We start from the raw sequence: 15760 nt of genomic DNA on the forward strand, positions 1-15760 counted from the left end.
TATATGTGCCGCGTTATTCGTTTGTCTGTTGAGAAATACATGGGCTGTTTCCATATCGTGGCTGTTGTGAGCAAGGCCATAATGAACACGGGAATGCAGGCATTTCTTCAAGATCCTATTTTCATATTCTTTGGATATATACTCAGGATTGTCGGATCATATGGTAGTTTTATTTTTAATTTTTTGAGGAGCATCCATACTGTCTTCCATAGTGGCTACACCCAATCTGCATTCCCACCCACAATGCACAAGGGTTTCCTTTTTTATTTAAATACACAAAATATTCTAGATCCTGAGTTTTAATTCTCATCTTCCTCCTCATCTTCATCTAGAGTAATCTGGAGGTAACACAAATCGTAACTTTCTTTGCTGTTAGCAACTGTGTGTAACCAATCACTTAGATTATTCTTCAAATATTTTTTGGTAAAGAATTCCATGGACAGAAGAGCCTGGCGGATGTAAAGAGTCAGACACGATTGATGGACCAGCACTTTCACTTTTAAGATATTTCAAATACCTTTTGGAAAAAAGTCACCTCATAAGTCACAGTGATCTTGCTTTTGTGTCTTTGGATTGATACGATTGCTGCCCAGATTCCCAGCTTTCCCATTCACTTTGATTCTCTCCTGAAGAAACTGCTCAAAATTGGCGGCATCTATGATTCCACTTCTGCAGGAGGGGTACAGTTCAGAGTAAACTGCAGGACCTGCTTTTTTTTTTTTTTTTGCACCCCCCCACCCCCCGCCCCCAACAAGCTGTTTTACAGGCACCATGATGGCAGCGGAGGCAGAAGGAGAGGTGGATGAACTAGGCAGGCACAGAAGCCCACAGCCATCTCTTATCTTTTTGACTGTAGAGATTCTAACAAGTGTGAGGTGAGTGGGACCAAAAATATTTGAAATATTTTTGGATTGATAAGAACCCCCAAATGGGTTCAAAGTTAGCAGAGTATCTGAATCAGGAAAACGATCAATTTTCTCATATGCTTTTGACCTCACAGAGGGGGTCTGGCCACCATTCTGCCCCCTGCAACTGAGAACAGCAGACAGTGACTAACCAGCTGCAACAGAGTCCTGACTCTCACATGACACACTAATATCTACACCGGCTAAGACTCTGCTTTCTGGTACCGCAGGCCACGTCTTCCCAGTGGTGAACGTTAAGGCAACCTGGCCGTTAGCCGTCAGCCTGCACCTAAGACAACGTTTCTTTTACAAAAAGCCTCCCAATTCTTATCCAAAAATTACACTGTAGTTAATTTATACTTAATATCAAAATGGGAGGTCTGCAAAATGAAAACTTTTCACAGTAAGATGTTATTTGCCCTTTTCACTGGAAAACTCAGTCTGCTAGTGAGTCCAGAAGCAGATAAGAGACACCATCTGTCTTTTATTAAGCTAAACATTTTTAAAAATTGCAGGAATGTAAAATGGTGCCATACTTCTCACTTTTTTGTGTGTGAAAATACAGGTGTTTATTAAAAATACATGTTAAGGTAGTGGATTTATTATTGCAATTTAAAGTAAATACTTTTAAAATTTCAGTTTAATTTCTAATATGGTACACAGAACACTCTGAGCTTCTCAGTAATGTTAAGAGCATAAAGGGGTCCTGAGATTAAGAAGTTTGAGACCCAGTTTTATTTCTTGCCCAAGTCGTAGATTGTCTACCCCAAAGTTTTCAAGTGTACAAGCTCCGCCAGCGGTTGGGTTCCACTGCAGTGAAGATCTGATATCTCATCCAGGGGCCTCAAAGCTCTCCACAGCCTGAGCAACCCCACGCCTCGCGCCCCCTTCCAAGGTGGGACGAGGGAACTCACGTGCAGTTGGAGGAGTAAGGGAATGAAAACACAGTCACCGCCTTCACGGGATTCTGGTTTTGTGGGAGATACAGACGGATAAGCAGCTGCCCGGGAGATACCTGCCACTGCTGTTCACCAGTAACATCCTGCGGGGAAAGCAGGTAGGTACTGCGCCAACCCCGCCTCCGGCGGCTTTGCGTCTCCCAGCCCCAGATTCGATTCCGAGATCCCAGGACCGGCGGCGCCCCCTGGTGGCCGTACCTCGTCTGCTCAGCCTTTTCCCTCTGGAGCTGCAGGAGCCCACTTTGGATAAGACCTCAAGTTTGGGGATAGCCCCGTGGGGGCCCCATCATCGAGGTTCTGCCTGGGTCCTCCGCAGCCTCTTGCCTGTCACTCTGCGCACGTTCACCTCCTCGGTGACTAATTCCAGGCCGCTTCTGCCTCTGTGCTAGCCGTTTAAATCCCAGGGACGGGGAGCCTGGTGGGCTGCCGTCTATGGGGTCGCACAGAGTCGGATACGACTGAAGCGACTTAGCAGCAGGCATCTTATGGATCCCCCAACAATAATGCCATTAGGGGACGACAGAATATCTCAAGGTAGAAATAATGTGTGGTGCAGATTGGATCCAAGTCCAAAGAGTCCGATGCCAAAGTTCCACTTATTGATATGCCTAAGGCAAATTACCTCATGTTTAAAGCAGCTCTGGATATTGACAACTCTAGAATATTCTACATTGGGGTCAGATTCTTTCAGGAGGGGGAAAATGAGTCTGGATCCGCTGAATCTCATTGGCTTAGGCTGGATTCCTTGCTCCTCCGGAGCTCATGGTTGTACTTTCTGCATTCTATAGTGAGTATCAAAACGCCCAAGACCTTCACCTTCTAGGACTTTTTTCTAGGAACACAGGGGCTCTGCTGTTGAAAACAGGACTCAAGTGGTCTGCTGTAAAATTCTGGAACACCTCAAAGTGGGTACGCAAGTGAGCACTTTGAGCCTGGTTTGCTCAATACAAAATAAAGCTCTAAAATCAAGGAAGGAAGCAACAAAGGTTAGTCACTCAGTTGTGTCCAACTCTTTTTGACCCCATGGACTGTAGCCCCCTACGCTCCTCTGTCCATGGGATTCTCTAGGCAAGAATACTGGAGTGGGTTGCTGTACCCTTCTCCAGGGGATCTCCCCAATCCAGGGATCGAACAGGGTCTCCTGCATTGCAGGTGGATTCTTAACTATCTGAGCCACCAGGGACCATCTTTTCTTTTCATCGAACCCTAGAAATTCAGAATGAGAATATCCTCAAACTGAACAGTGCTGGGGGTTGGGAGGGAGATTCAGAGACAGCAGGGTATCCTTGGGGACCAGCCTAAGGGCTCTCCTACAGTTCTGACCTGGAGCCCATTAGCAGGAACCTACTGCCCCATTAGCAAACTCAACTGTGTTAACCTAGTGGTTTCCATGGTAACCATCGAAGAATGATCCCCTTTTCTTTTCTACAGATATTTCTCCCACCCTTCCGTGCAACATTCACTTTCAGCGATGACCTAGAACTGGATTCCATACAGATATTGTTTGCAAAGGTGTGATTTCCCTCTTTCAATCCACGTTTTAAGAAAGTAAAAGCTGTTTAATTTACACAGAAATGCCCTTCAGGTACACAGTAGTTTTTTTATTATTCTTATTCTTATTTGTGTACTCATTCATTTTAAATTAAAATTCTACAAACTATTTTCCTGAAAAATTCTGAAACAAAAAAGAAACCTTCAAAATATTCTTCTTTCAATAGGTTTGAAGAAAATCTGGTCTTTGTGAAGAATGACAAGAGGTTATGAAATAAATAACATTCTCTACAAAAGGAACTCATGAGAGAGTCATTTCCTAGGCAGGTTGATAGGAAATCTAGGGGTCCCCAAGGAGAGAGGGGTCTGGAATTCTCAAGGAGGAAGAAAGGACAAACTTTTTTTCTTTCTCCACATTCCTTAGGATTATATACCAATAATGTATCCTGCCTAAGGACAGTCTTTGGATTCAACCTTCTGTTATTTTAAAATGTTAATTATGGGAGTATACCTGGTCTTTACAAGGATGTATCTTGCCTGAGGACAGTGTTATCTTAAAATGTAAATTATGGGAGTAGGTCGGAGGAGGTCTTTACAACCTCCAGACATTCTTTGGATTATATAACCTCACTGTTAACACTAGCAAGCGGGTACTCTTTCTGCCCCCTTCTGATGCCTATGTCAGAAGCTTTCTCTATCTCCTTTATACTTTAATAAAACTTTGCTACACAAAAGCTCTGAGCGATCAAGCCTCGTCTCTGGCCCCGAATTGAATTCTTCTCCTCCGGGGGCCAAGAATCCCGGTGTATTCGCGTGATTCAACAACCTTTCACTCAGGTTATAAGCCTCAATCCTTGTTAAGGGTGTGGTGAAGATGGCATAGCCTAAGATTTTAGCCGTAAAGCATAAGAAGAACATAAACAAACCTTTAAAGTATGATAAGAAAATATAGACAGTTGGAGGAAATTTTAAAAATCAATTAATCACGATATCCTTCCACAATGCCTACCCATCAGCCTCCTGATCCTTCACACCCTTTCAAACTTCCACAAAGAGAAACCCAGCCAGTGAGAACAACTGCTGTTCTTGTCCTAGACAAAGGTTGGATAGACTATGGTCCTTGGGCCAGTTCTAGCTCAGGGCCTGTTTTTGTATGGCCAGTCAGCTAAGAACAGTTTTTACAATCTTAAAGGGCTGTAAAACAAGCAAACACATCAAGAAGAGTATGCGACAGAAACTGGATGTCCACCCTCTGGCCATGTCTGATCTGTGAACCATCTCTTCTCCTGTTGGCTCCTGGAACCCTGGTGAAAGGTGGCTTTTCTTCCATCCAGGCAGCGGTAACAAGAGGTACAGCCGAAGTTGCCATGCCGACAGGGAATTCAGTTCTTAAAATAGTCAACTGTGCTCAGGCATTTTCAGGGTGGGTAGATTTGGAGGGAGGGGGTTAGGGAGAGATGATAAATGAATGAGTCAAACCCAACTGGTGACAGCTGTTCCGTCATCCCTCCCTGTAATACGGTGGGAGGGGACTCTGAAAGGTCTGAAAGAGACATTTTCCGTTCAAAGAGTAGGGTAGCTATGTTTCCTCGTGCTGTTTTCCTGCCTGACAGAAGGAGATTGCCCTCACCACCTCTACTCCCTCCCGCCACCCTGCGGCCTCCTCCCTGCAGGAGACAGAAGTGGAAACATGCCCGTCTCACAAAGAGCCCGCACTGGTCCACAGGGGCTGTGTGTGCAGGGAATTAGTTGCGCCGGGGTAGGAGGAGCCTGCACTCACGGGGCCGCCTCAGGGCTTCCTCCGCGGGAGGCCCCAGTCCCATCGTCATCTTTGTCATCATAGTCATCATCATGGGACCAAAATGAAAGTGTATCACTAAACGTGTGTTTTATCCAGATAGAACAATCCGCCAACGGTTGTTCTTTGAGAATCTCCTGCCACCCCTTTGTTGTGTTTCCAGTGCCTGGAAAGGTGAACTAAGTCCGTGTGTGTGTGTGTGTGTGTGTGTGTGTGTGTGTGGTTAAATATATACAACATAAAATTGACCATTTTAACCAATTTGTAACTTACACCTCAGTAGCATTAAATATATTCACTTTGTACAACTATCACCATCTTTTCATCTTCCCATATTCTGAAACTCTACACATGATCCTTCCTTCTGTACGCACCTCACCTGCCCCCAGCCCCTCGAAACCACTTTTCTACTTTCTGTCTCTGTGAATTTGTCTATTCTAGGAGTCTTATATAAATGGAATCGCATGGTATTTTTTCTTTTGTATTTGGCTTATTTCACTTAGCGTATCTTTAAAGTGCATCCATATATCAGAATTGCATTTCTTTTAAAGGCTGAATAATATTCCATTGTGTGTATATATACATTTTGTGTATCCATTCATCCATCAATGGGCTTAGTTTTTTTCCACCTCTTGGCTACTGTGAATAATGTTGCTATGAATTTCAGTGTTTGTACAGATAGATGTTTTAAGTCCCTAATCTCAATTCCTTTGTTGACTAAGTTCATTTTCAGAAAGAAAAAAATAAGCTAGTTGGGATCCCACCCAACTAGCAAAATATGCAAAAGATGCTACAGCAGTATTTTCATATCTTTTCCATCCCATCCATTTAGAATCCATCTCTTATGAGGCCAGCAGTCCCTGGTCCCCTGTTGTCCTCCATCTTCCAGGTTCCAGCCCTTTGCCCTTACTGCTCACTACCCCAAGGATGGTGGAGAACTTTAAGGTTGATTGTTCTTTCATAGTTTTATAGGTGAGCATCACTGAAGTAAAACTTCCTATGTTTAATATCAATTGTGTCTTTTAGCATCATTTCACGGAGAAGGCAATGGCACCCCACTCCAGTACTCTTGCCTGGAAAATCCCATGGACAGAGGAGCCTGGTAGGCTGCAGTCCATGGGGTCGCTAAGAGTCAGACATGACTGACCAGCTTCACTTTCACTTTTCACTTTCATACATTGGAGAAGGAAATGGCAACCCACTCCAGTGTTCTTGCCTGGAGAATCCCAGGGACGGGGAAGCGTGGTGGACTGCTGTTTGTGGGGTCACACAGAGTCGGACACGACTGAAGTGCTGCAGCAGCAGCAGCAGCATCATTTCAATGTGTTTTTGTACTAAAGGACCCATTTCCCACCAGGAGCAGGATAGGCATACCACTGGAAATTTTTTTGGTTGGGAATGGGCACATGGCCTCAGTTGGCTCACTTGGCTGAAGAGAAGGAATTTTATTTCACGGCTGGGCAAAATGTTCTTTTTTTCTTGTTTTTTGTTTTTTTCTGAGAGTGGTTATTGAAAGGAAGCTGGATGTGGATAAAGCTGACACCTAGGGAGAAGGCAGAGCTAAGAGACTAGCAGAATATGTTACTAGAGTTTTGATCATGCAATGCCTGAAGCTTACTCTACTCCAGCTACCCGTTAGGAAACTAATAAATTACCTTGTATTTCAAGCTTATTTTGATAGGGTTTTCTGACCCTCAGGACCAAAAACATCCTGTTTCTTTACCTCAAGGACAATGGAAAGTCATTACAAGGTATAAGCAGGGAGAGTCCAGCGAAAGGGTGACAAGGCCATGTCTGTATCACATGATCACCTTGAACTCTGGCTGCAGGGTGGAAATGGGTTTGTGGGGAGCTGGGGGTGGTTACAGTTATACAGGTGCTCCTGGACTAGTTCTGGTGAGAGGTTATTGAGGAGACAGGGGAACAGATTTGGGAGATATTAAAGAAGTTAGGTAAGTTTGGAGGAAGTAAGTTTTCTATATGAAATCACATTGACTGCCTCCCACCTCCATACACACACACAGACACCAAACACATCACACACACACAGACACATGGATTCCAATGCCATTGACTATCCAAACCCCTGCTCCATTTCTACTGATTTAGGGAAGCAAGGAAGGGGTTTTCATTTCTCATGAACATTTCTGCCTCATGGGCTTCCACTTCTAGGAGCAGTGTTGCTGTTTTGTAAAGTCATGGCTGGTGTGAACCTCAGTCCTTCGCTGGTTTCTACAGCCCTCATGGAGATGGTCCTGGTGAAGTGGGCTCACACTCCTGTCTTCTGTCACTTTGTCTCATTGCTTTCCTTTTCCTCCTCCCAAATCTACTTGATCCCCTCCCTCATGGGTTCCTTGGGGAGCTCCAATTTCTCTTCCTTTATGGTGGAAAAAATTGAGGTTTCCTGTCTCCTTCCTCAAACTCGAACATCTGGCTTCGGAATTCAGAGGAACAAAGGGCCCCCATCATGCACAGTCGTCTGCTCACCTTACAAGGCAGGTGGGTTCTAAATAGCCAGCTTTCCTCTGTTGTCATCCTCAAGGTATGGCTGCTTGTCTCCCACGACTGGATTATGAATTCCTTGTAGGCAGACCGTGTTGACCTAGCTTCTGTGATGTCCGCTGCACCTAGCATTGCAGGCACGTGTGAAACTGGTCAAACCCTTCTTGTTCCAAAGCAGCCTAGCCACAGGCCATCACCAGATCAACCTAGGATCCTCAGGAGGACAAGATGTTTAACGAGACACTGGTTGATTGAGAGCTCCCATGCTCAGGAAAACCCTGAAATGATTCCATGGAGCAAATAATTGTTGGGCATTTCCTCCATGCAGCATGTGGTGTAACGTGGGGCCAGGCATACAAAGATGAAATCATCTCCCTGCCCTCAAGGGACCCACTGTGGAGGGGAAGATATTGCTGACTGTCCTTTAGGAAGCCAAAGCCAGAGTTACTGGATATGGACCATAGCAGTGATCCCCAAGTTTTTTAGCACCAGGGACCGGTTTCATGGAAGAACATTTTTCCATGGCCCGGAGGTGGAAGTGGGGAATGGTTTCAGGATGATTCAAGTGCTGTATGCAGGTCAGGAAGCAATAGTTAGAACTGGACATGGAACAACAGACTGGTTCCAAATCAGGAAAGGAGTACATTAAAGCTGTGTATTGTCACCCTGCTTATTTAACTTATATGCAGAGTACATCATGAGAAATGCTGGGCTGGATGATGCACAAGCTGGAATCAAGATTGCTGGGAGAAATATCAGTAGCCTCAGATATGCAGATGACACCCCCCTTATGGCAGAAAGCGAAGAACTAAAGAGCCTCTTGATGAAAGTGAAAGAGGAGAGTGAAAAAGTTGGCTTAAAACTCAACATTCAGAAAACTAAGATCATGGCATCTGGTCCCATCACTTCATGGCAAATAGATGGGAAAACAATGGAAACAGTGACAGACTTTATTTTTGGGGGCTCCAAAATCACTGCAGATGGTGACTGCAGCCATGAAATTAAAAGATGCTTGCTCCTTGAAAGAAAAACTATGACCAACCTAGACAGCATATTAAAAAGCAGAGATACTACTTTGCCAACAAGGTTCCGTCTAGTCAAAGCTATGGTTTTTCCAGTACTCGTGTGTGGATGTGAGAGTTGGCCATCTCTGACATCAGCTGAGCACCAAAGAATTGATGCTTCTGAACTGTGTTGTTGGAGAAGACTCTTGAGCATCCCTTGGACTGCAAGGAGATCCAACCAGTCTATCCTAAAGGAAATCAGTCCTGAATATTCATTGGAAGGACTGATGCCGAAGCTGAAACTCCAATACTTTGGCTACCTGATAGGAAGAATTGACTCGTTGAAAAAGACCCTGATGCTGGGAAAGATTGAGGGCAGGAGGAGAAGGGGATGACAAAGGATGAAATGGTTGGATGGCATCACCAACTCAATAAACATGAGTTTGAGTAAGCTCTTCCAGGAGTTGGTGATGGACAGGGAAGCCTGGTGTGCTGCATGCAGTCCATGGGGTTGCAAAGTGTCAGACACAACTGAGCGACTGAACTGAACTGTAGTACGTTACATTTATTGTGAGCTTTATTTCTGTTATTGGTACCTCATGTCCACCTCAGACTATCAGGCATTAGATGCTGGAGGTTGGGGCCCCTGGACTCTAGGATCTGGAAGGAATGGATTCTGTCTGGGGTGGGAAGGCAGGCTGAGTGATTACGGTGGGAAGGTGAGGATCTGACATAGTGATGGGCATCTGAAGCATAATGTAGAGGTGAGGAAGTGGGGCGTGTCGGCACAGGAAGTGCGCCTGGGGCTGGGCCGCAGGAGAGGGCCCAGGCCGGGCATGCCTCGTTCCCTCTCGCCGCGGGAGCTGTGCTGCCCTCCCAGAGGTGATGGTTGGCACCCAGCAAGTGTTTTAGTTTAATCCCTGTGTCCATTCCTCCCTCCCTCTGTGCCAGGGTAGAGCGGGGGACGGAATGGGTGAAAATCTTTAAGATGTTGGCTTCACCTAATAAGTCCCTAGGCCACTGACATGCTGGCTTCTGAGTCTAAGAGGGAAGAAAAGAGTGGATTGAAAAGTTGAGAAAATACTCTGGGTGAAGGAGTAAAGAGCAGCTGCAAGCACAACACTCCTTTGGAGATGGAATGAATAAATGAGATAAAATCCTAAATAAATATCTTGCATGGTACTAATTGCGTTTTAAAAGCTGCCACTGGAGAACAGATAAAACGATGCTGTATTTCATTAGTGGCTCCCTTAATTCCATGGTATTTGCCAGCAAGCCCTATTAAAACACTCTGTAATTAAAGACCAGTTCTGGGTCCTGTAATTTAGAGCATTATCAAAATACGGCAAGTGACTGGAGGTAAGAAAATGGAAACAAACACCACTTGCATAAGGTCCTGGGAGATCACACAGAGTGTGAATTTTAAAAGCTCAGCCTTCGTACCGCCCCTGCCAGAGGGGTCTTGTCCGCATTAGTGTTTTCCATTTGATGGGCAACCAGTTACATTTTTACTATCTCACAGAAGTGTAGGTGGAGAAGTAAATCAGTTCTTTTATTAAAATGATTTTTATTGTGATATAATTCTCATAACATAAAATTACTTTACAGTGTACAATCGAGTGGCTTTTAGTATATTCAGAATGTTGTACAGGGTTTCCCAAGTGGCATTAGTAGTAAAGAAACCACCTGCCAGTGCAGGAGACATAAGAGTTATGGGTTCAATCCCTGGGAGAGGGCATGGCAACCCACACCAGTATTCTTGCCTGGAGAATCCCCATGGACAGAGGAGCCTGGTCCTCTGTCACAAAGAGTCAGACATGACAGAAGCAACTTAGCATGCATGCACGTGGTAAATCTGTGTTTAACCTTTTGCAGAGCTGCCAGGATATCTTCTACAGCAGTGGCAGCCATTTTATAGCCCTAAAAGCAATGTATGAGGTCTCTAATTTTTCCGTATCCTCACCAATACTTTTTACTATCCCTTAGGTTTTTTTTTTTTTAATTTATTTTTTACTATGTTGCTGCACACAGGCTTCCTCTAGTTGCAGCGAGTGAGGGCTACTTTCTAGCTGCAGTGTGTGGGCTTCTCACTGCAACGGCTTCTCCTGTTGTGGAGCGTAGGCTCTAGAGTTTGGGCTCAGTAGCTGTGGCCCAGAGGTTTAGTTGCTCTGAGGCATGTGGGGTCCTCATGGACCAGCAATCGAACCTGTGTCTCCTGCATTGACCACTGCATTCTTAACCACTGAACCATCAAGGAACTCCCGATCAGCTTTTTTTTTTTTTTTTTTCCCACTGATCTCCTTAAGGTGAGAAGAGGTATTTTGTTGTGGTTCATCTATCTTTAACCATGAAGATAGCCATTCTGTGCCTTTGCTCTTTGAGGTGAACCACATAGGTTCTCCCTGCGTTAGGCTGACAGGAGATGGTCTGTGGTCCTGTTTTTCTGTTCCCTCCATCCAGAACTGGCCTGGAGACACTCACAACCCAGGACACGGTGGTGGTGAGTAGGAGCCAGCTGGATGGAGTTCCAGTCCCGGTTCTGCCATGTCTTACCTCGAGTGACTGTGGGCTAGGTACTAAACTTTCCTGCACCTTACCTCTAAGGTGGGAATCATTTAAGTGGAGCTGGTCCTTTTTGAGGACTCCAAGAAACACGTCTTTGATATCTTAACATCTCTGAAATCAGGACATGTCTTAACCTGTGTATCAGGCAGGCTGCAGCCAGGACATAGCTGTCACTGCCTGGACATCAAAACTTGCTGACCGGGGGACATTTCTGGTAGTCCAGTGGCTAAGACTCCACGGTCCCAATGCAGCGGACCCAGGTTCAACCCCTGGTCTGGGAACTAGATCCCACATGCTGCAATTAAGACACGGTGCAGCCAAATAAATAAATAAATATTAAAAACAAAATCTTGCTGACCAGATATCAGCTGCCAGGGAGAAAACCCCAGAGACAGTAGTGGAGCCTCGTTTTAGTGATGCTACATCCCCAAGCTCTTGGTGCCCAGGAAAACAGTGTTGGGGGGCTGCCATGATTCTGAGTCAAAGGATGAGAAGAGTGGACCCCAAATGTGAGGAAGTTTGAGCATACCATAACCAATTTATTTCACTTGTATTTTGCTTTTTATCTGTGCACTGGAATGATGTAGGGCAAACATCTTTAAGTAAACCTGAAAGAGCTCTTTCAGCAAGTCCAAAATGAAAATCGTAAGTGGACTGTAAGGAAGGCTGAGGGCCAAAGAATTGATGCTTTTGAACTGTAGTGTTGGAAAAGACTCTTGAGAGTCCCTTGAACTGTAAGGAGATCCTAAAGGAAATCAGTCCTGAATATTCATTGGAAGGGCTGATGCTGAAGCTGAAACTCCAATTCTTTGGTTACCTGACTCATTTGAAAAGACTCTGATGCAGGAAAAGATTGAAGGCAGGAGGAGAAGGGGACGACAGAGGATAAGACGGTTGGATGGCATCACCGACTCAATGGACATGAGTTTGAGTAAACTCTGGAGTTGGTGATGGACAGGGAAGCCTGGCGTGCTGCAGTCCATGGGGTTGCAAAGAGTCAGACATGACTGAGTGGCTGAACTGAACTGAAGAAACCTTTGTGTCAACTAATTGGTGCTTTTTTTTTTCTGTTTTAGGCAAGCATAAAATTATGACACAGGTTACAATTGCTGATGAAATACAGATACCTACTTCCCATGGTAAGACGCTGTTGAGAAAACCTGATGGTACACCGTGAGTGCAACATTTACCACAAAGCTTGGCAGTGAGCAGTCCTGTGATCAATATTGATGGTTAAGAGTGTTCTTAATAACAATGTACCTATTTAACTTGTGTTAAAACACATGTAATGTTTGCCTGGCATTCAACGACTGACCCATCTTCTGATCCTTCACTGAATGACTAATCCTGGAGGAGGGAAAAAACATAATTAATGCTAATTTCTTTTATAGATCTCAGGAAAAAAATCAATAACATTAGCTGGCCCAATGAATACAACATTTAAAAACTGTTCGTCGAAGACTCTTGAGGAAGTCTTGCTGTGTGCTGTTTGCCACGTGGAAGTGATGCAGAGCTGTTGGCTTCCTCCTAGGGGACACTCACTGGGCACCTTACAGGTCATTTCTGCCCTGATTTCTGGGCCCCAGGGGTGCACTTGGTTCAGCCACTCCTCTGTGAAGCCCACTAACCTTGCCCACTCTGTTGTGTGGATCTCTTCCCAATGCTGGGTTCTGTAATTTCACATTGGCAGCTTGAAATTGGCTGACGTACGTTGGCTCAGATGGTAAATAGTCTGCCTGCAATGCAGGAGACCCGAGTTCGATCCTGGGTCCAGAAGATGCCCTGGAGAAGGGAATAGAAATCCACTCCAATATTCTTTCCTGGAGAATTCCGTGGACAGAGGAGCCTGGCAGGCTATAGTCCATGGGGTCGCCAAGAGCTGGACATGACTGAGCAAATAATACTTTCACGCTTTGGGTGTTTACACAGTGGGAATTGGCAAACACCATAAATCAGGACTTTTTTAAAGAGTTAACTTACTATAGCTTATCACTGCATCAAAGATTCTGAGTTCCTGAGGTAGAGGTGGTGCCTGTAAACTCAGCCCCAGGACACAAGCCAAGGGCCATTCCCTGGAAGGTTTGGGAACTGTGTTGTTTGCCCTACTTCCCTGGATACATACTCTTGCAGCATTGTTCATTTCCATATGTCTGTCCTTGAGTTGCGGATGACCTACTAGAAGGTTCTTCTCGCTCCTATTTCTGAAATAAAAGTCAACATGGAGTCAGCATTGCCAAGAGTGTCTTTTAAAATGGAGCTGGGAGGCAGTGGAGGAAGTGTGACCTACACACGCCTTGGCCTGGAGGAAATCTGGACTCTGACCTCTTATCGTCTTAGCTCAGGCATCCAGAATATCTGTTCCAGAAACTCAAGATACTTATCCGACCCTTAGCCTAAAATAACCCATGACAGCTGATCCCTTAAGGACAAATATTTCCTTTCTTGTCTCACGGTCAATCCTGGTTCTTGACACATAACTTAACAACCTTGTGGCTTTTACCTTTATAAGCCCCTGACTCTTTCTCTTCCCTGGAACACTCTTGGTTTTCCTGAACCAGTGTCTCCTTAGTTCCAATTCCTAAGATCCCCAAGAAACCCTCTTCTAATTTGCAGCCTTCTGCATTTCTTGGTCAACATGTTTCAGCTGCAAGACATCTTCCAGACGCTAGACAACCCTCTCCCATGGTCTCTCTGTGGTTTCTACGTGGCTGGAGTTACCCTAAGAGTTCACTCTTCTGAGGACTGAGTCAGGATGAGAGTGAAACAGAAACAGCAGCACAAAAATCAGAAAACAGTGCCTATTTGACTACTGGAAAGAGGATGAGACAGGCATTGTCTTAATTCCTTTAGTAGAAGGGGACCCAACTGAGATGATTAGCATGGTTGGATGCACTGACTTCCTGCCCTTCCAACTCCCCAGTGAGAGTTCAATAAATGTTAGCTCAGTTTCTCTACTCCTTCCCTCAGCTCTCCTTAGGAGGCTTAGAAGATATAGTAATAAAGACCAAAGACAAGTGAATGGGAAGAGGAGAATAGAAAGCCATCCTGCCTGGGAGGAGAAGGCAGTGTGAAGAGGGAGGCGCTGGGGCAGCTGTGGGGGAGGAGAGACACAGATGGGGTGGGGAGGCAGAAAGGGAAGTGAAAGGGGCTCAGTCGTGTCCTACTATGTGACCCCATGGACGATACAGTCCGTGGAATTCTCCAGGCCAGAATACTGGAGTGGGTAGCCTTTCTCCTCTCCAGGGGATCTTCCCAACCCGGGGATCGAGCCCAAGTCTTCTGCACTGCAGGCGGATCCTTCACCAGCTGAGCCACAAGAGAAGCCCAAGAATACTGGAGTGGGTTCAGTTCAGTTCAGTTCAGTCGCTCAGTCGTGTCCGACTCTTTGCGACCCCATGAATCGCAGCACACCAGGCCTCCCTGTCCGTCACCAACTCCCAGAGTTCACTCAGACTCACGTCCATCGAGTCAGTGATGCCATCCAGCCATCTCATTCTCTGTCGTCCTCTTCTCTTCCTGCCCCCAATCCCTCCCAGCATCAGAGTCTTTTCCAATGAGTCAACTCTTCACATGAGGTGGCCAAAGTACTGGAGTTTCAGCTTTAGCATCATTCCTTCCAAAGAACACCCAGGACTGATCTCCTTCAGAATGGATTGGTTGGATCTCCTTGCAGTCCAAGTGGGTAGCCTATCCCGTTTCCAGAGGATATTCCTGACCCAGGAATCAAACCAGGGTCTCCTACATTGCAGGTGGATGCCTTACCAACTGTGCTATCAGGGAAGCCCAGAAAAGCAGGGGTCTCATGACTATTTGATTATGTAACTAGGTAATAGATGCACAGCCAGCCAGTGATGCTCAGTCATGTCCCACTCTGTTCGACCCCATGGACTGTAGCCCCTGCCAGGTTCCTCTGTCCATGGGATTTTCCAGGCAAAAATACTGGAGTGGATTGCCATTTCCTATTCCAGGGGATCTACCTGGCTCAGGGATCACACCCTCATCTCTTGCATCTCCTGCAATGGCAGGCAGATTCTTTACCAACTGCACCACCCGGGAACCCCACAGAAGCATAAGGGACACAATTAAAAATCTCCCTCATCCCCTACCTTTGGTCTCTAGCACCTCATTGTTTTTCTTAGGACATAACCCCTCTTATTAGTTCTTGGCATATCCTTCCAGAAATTTTCCATGGCAAAAGTTCTCAGATTTCCCTGTGGAGGAGAATCACCTGGAAAGTGTTAAAACAAAGAATGCTAACTGACCCGAGTTTCTTTTCTGACTCACGTGCTCTCAGGAGGGTCTGAGATTTGGCATTTCTAACAAATTCTCTCGGAGAAGGCAATGGCACCCCACTCCAGTACTCTTGCCTGGAAAATCCCATGGACGGAGGAGCCTGGTAGGCTGCAGTCCATGGGGTCGCTAGGAGTCGGACACGACTGAGCAACTTCACTTTCACTTTTCACTTTCATGCATTGGAGAAGGAAATGGCAACCCACTCCAGTGTTCTTGCCTGGAGAATCCCAGGGATGGCGGAGC

The 15760-nt window shown here is 45.6% G+C and overlaps 1 pseudogene; it reads right to left on the bottom strand.

The window, feature by feature from the left end:
- Positions 1 to 299: 299 nt before the first annotated feature.
- Positions 300 to 773, bottom strand: LOC113900757 (annotated as a pseudogene).
- Between the last annotated feature and the right edge of the window lie 14987 nt (positions 774 to 15760).

The sequence above is a fragment of the Bos indicus x Bos taurus genome, chromosome 11 (assembly GCF_003369695.1).
Source record: "Bos indicus x Bos taurus breed Angus x Brahman F1 hybrid chromosome 11, Bos_hybrid_MaternalHap_v2.0, whole genome shotgun sequence".
In the NCBI taxonomy this organism is placed as follows: Eukaryota; Metazoa; Chordata; class Mammalia; order Artiodactyla; family Bovidae; genus Bos; species Bos indicus x Bos taurus.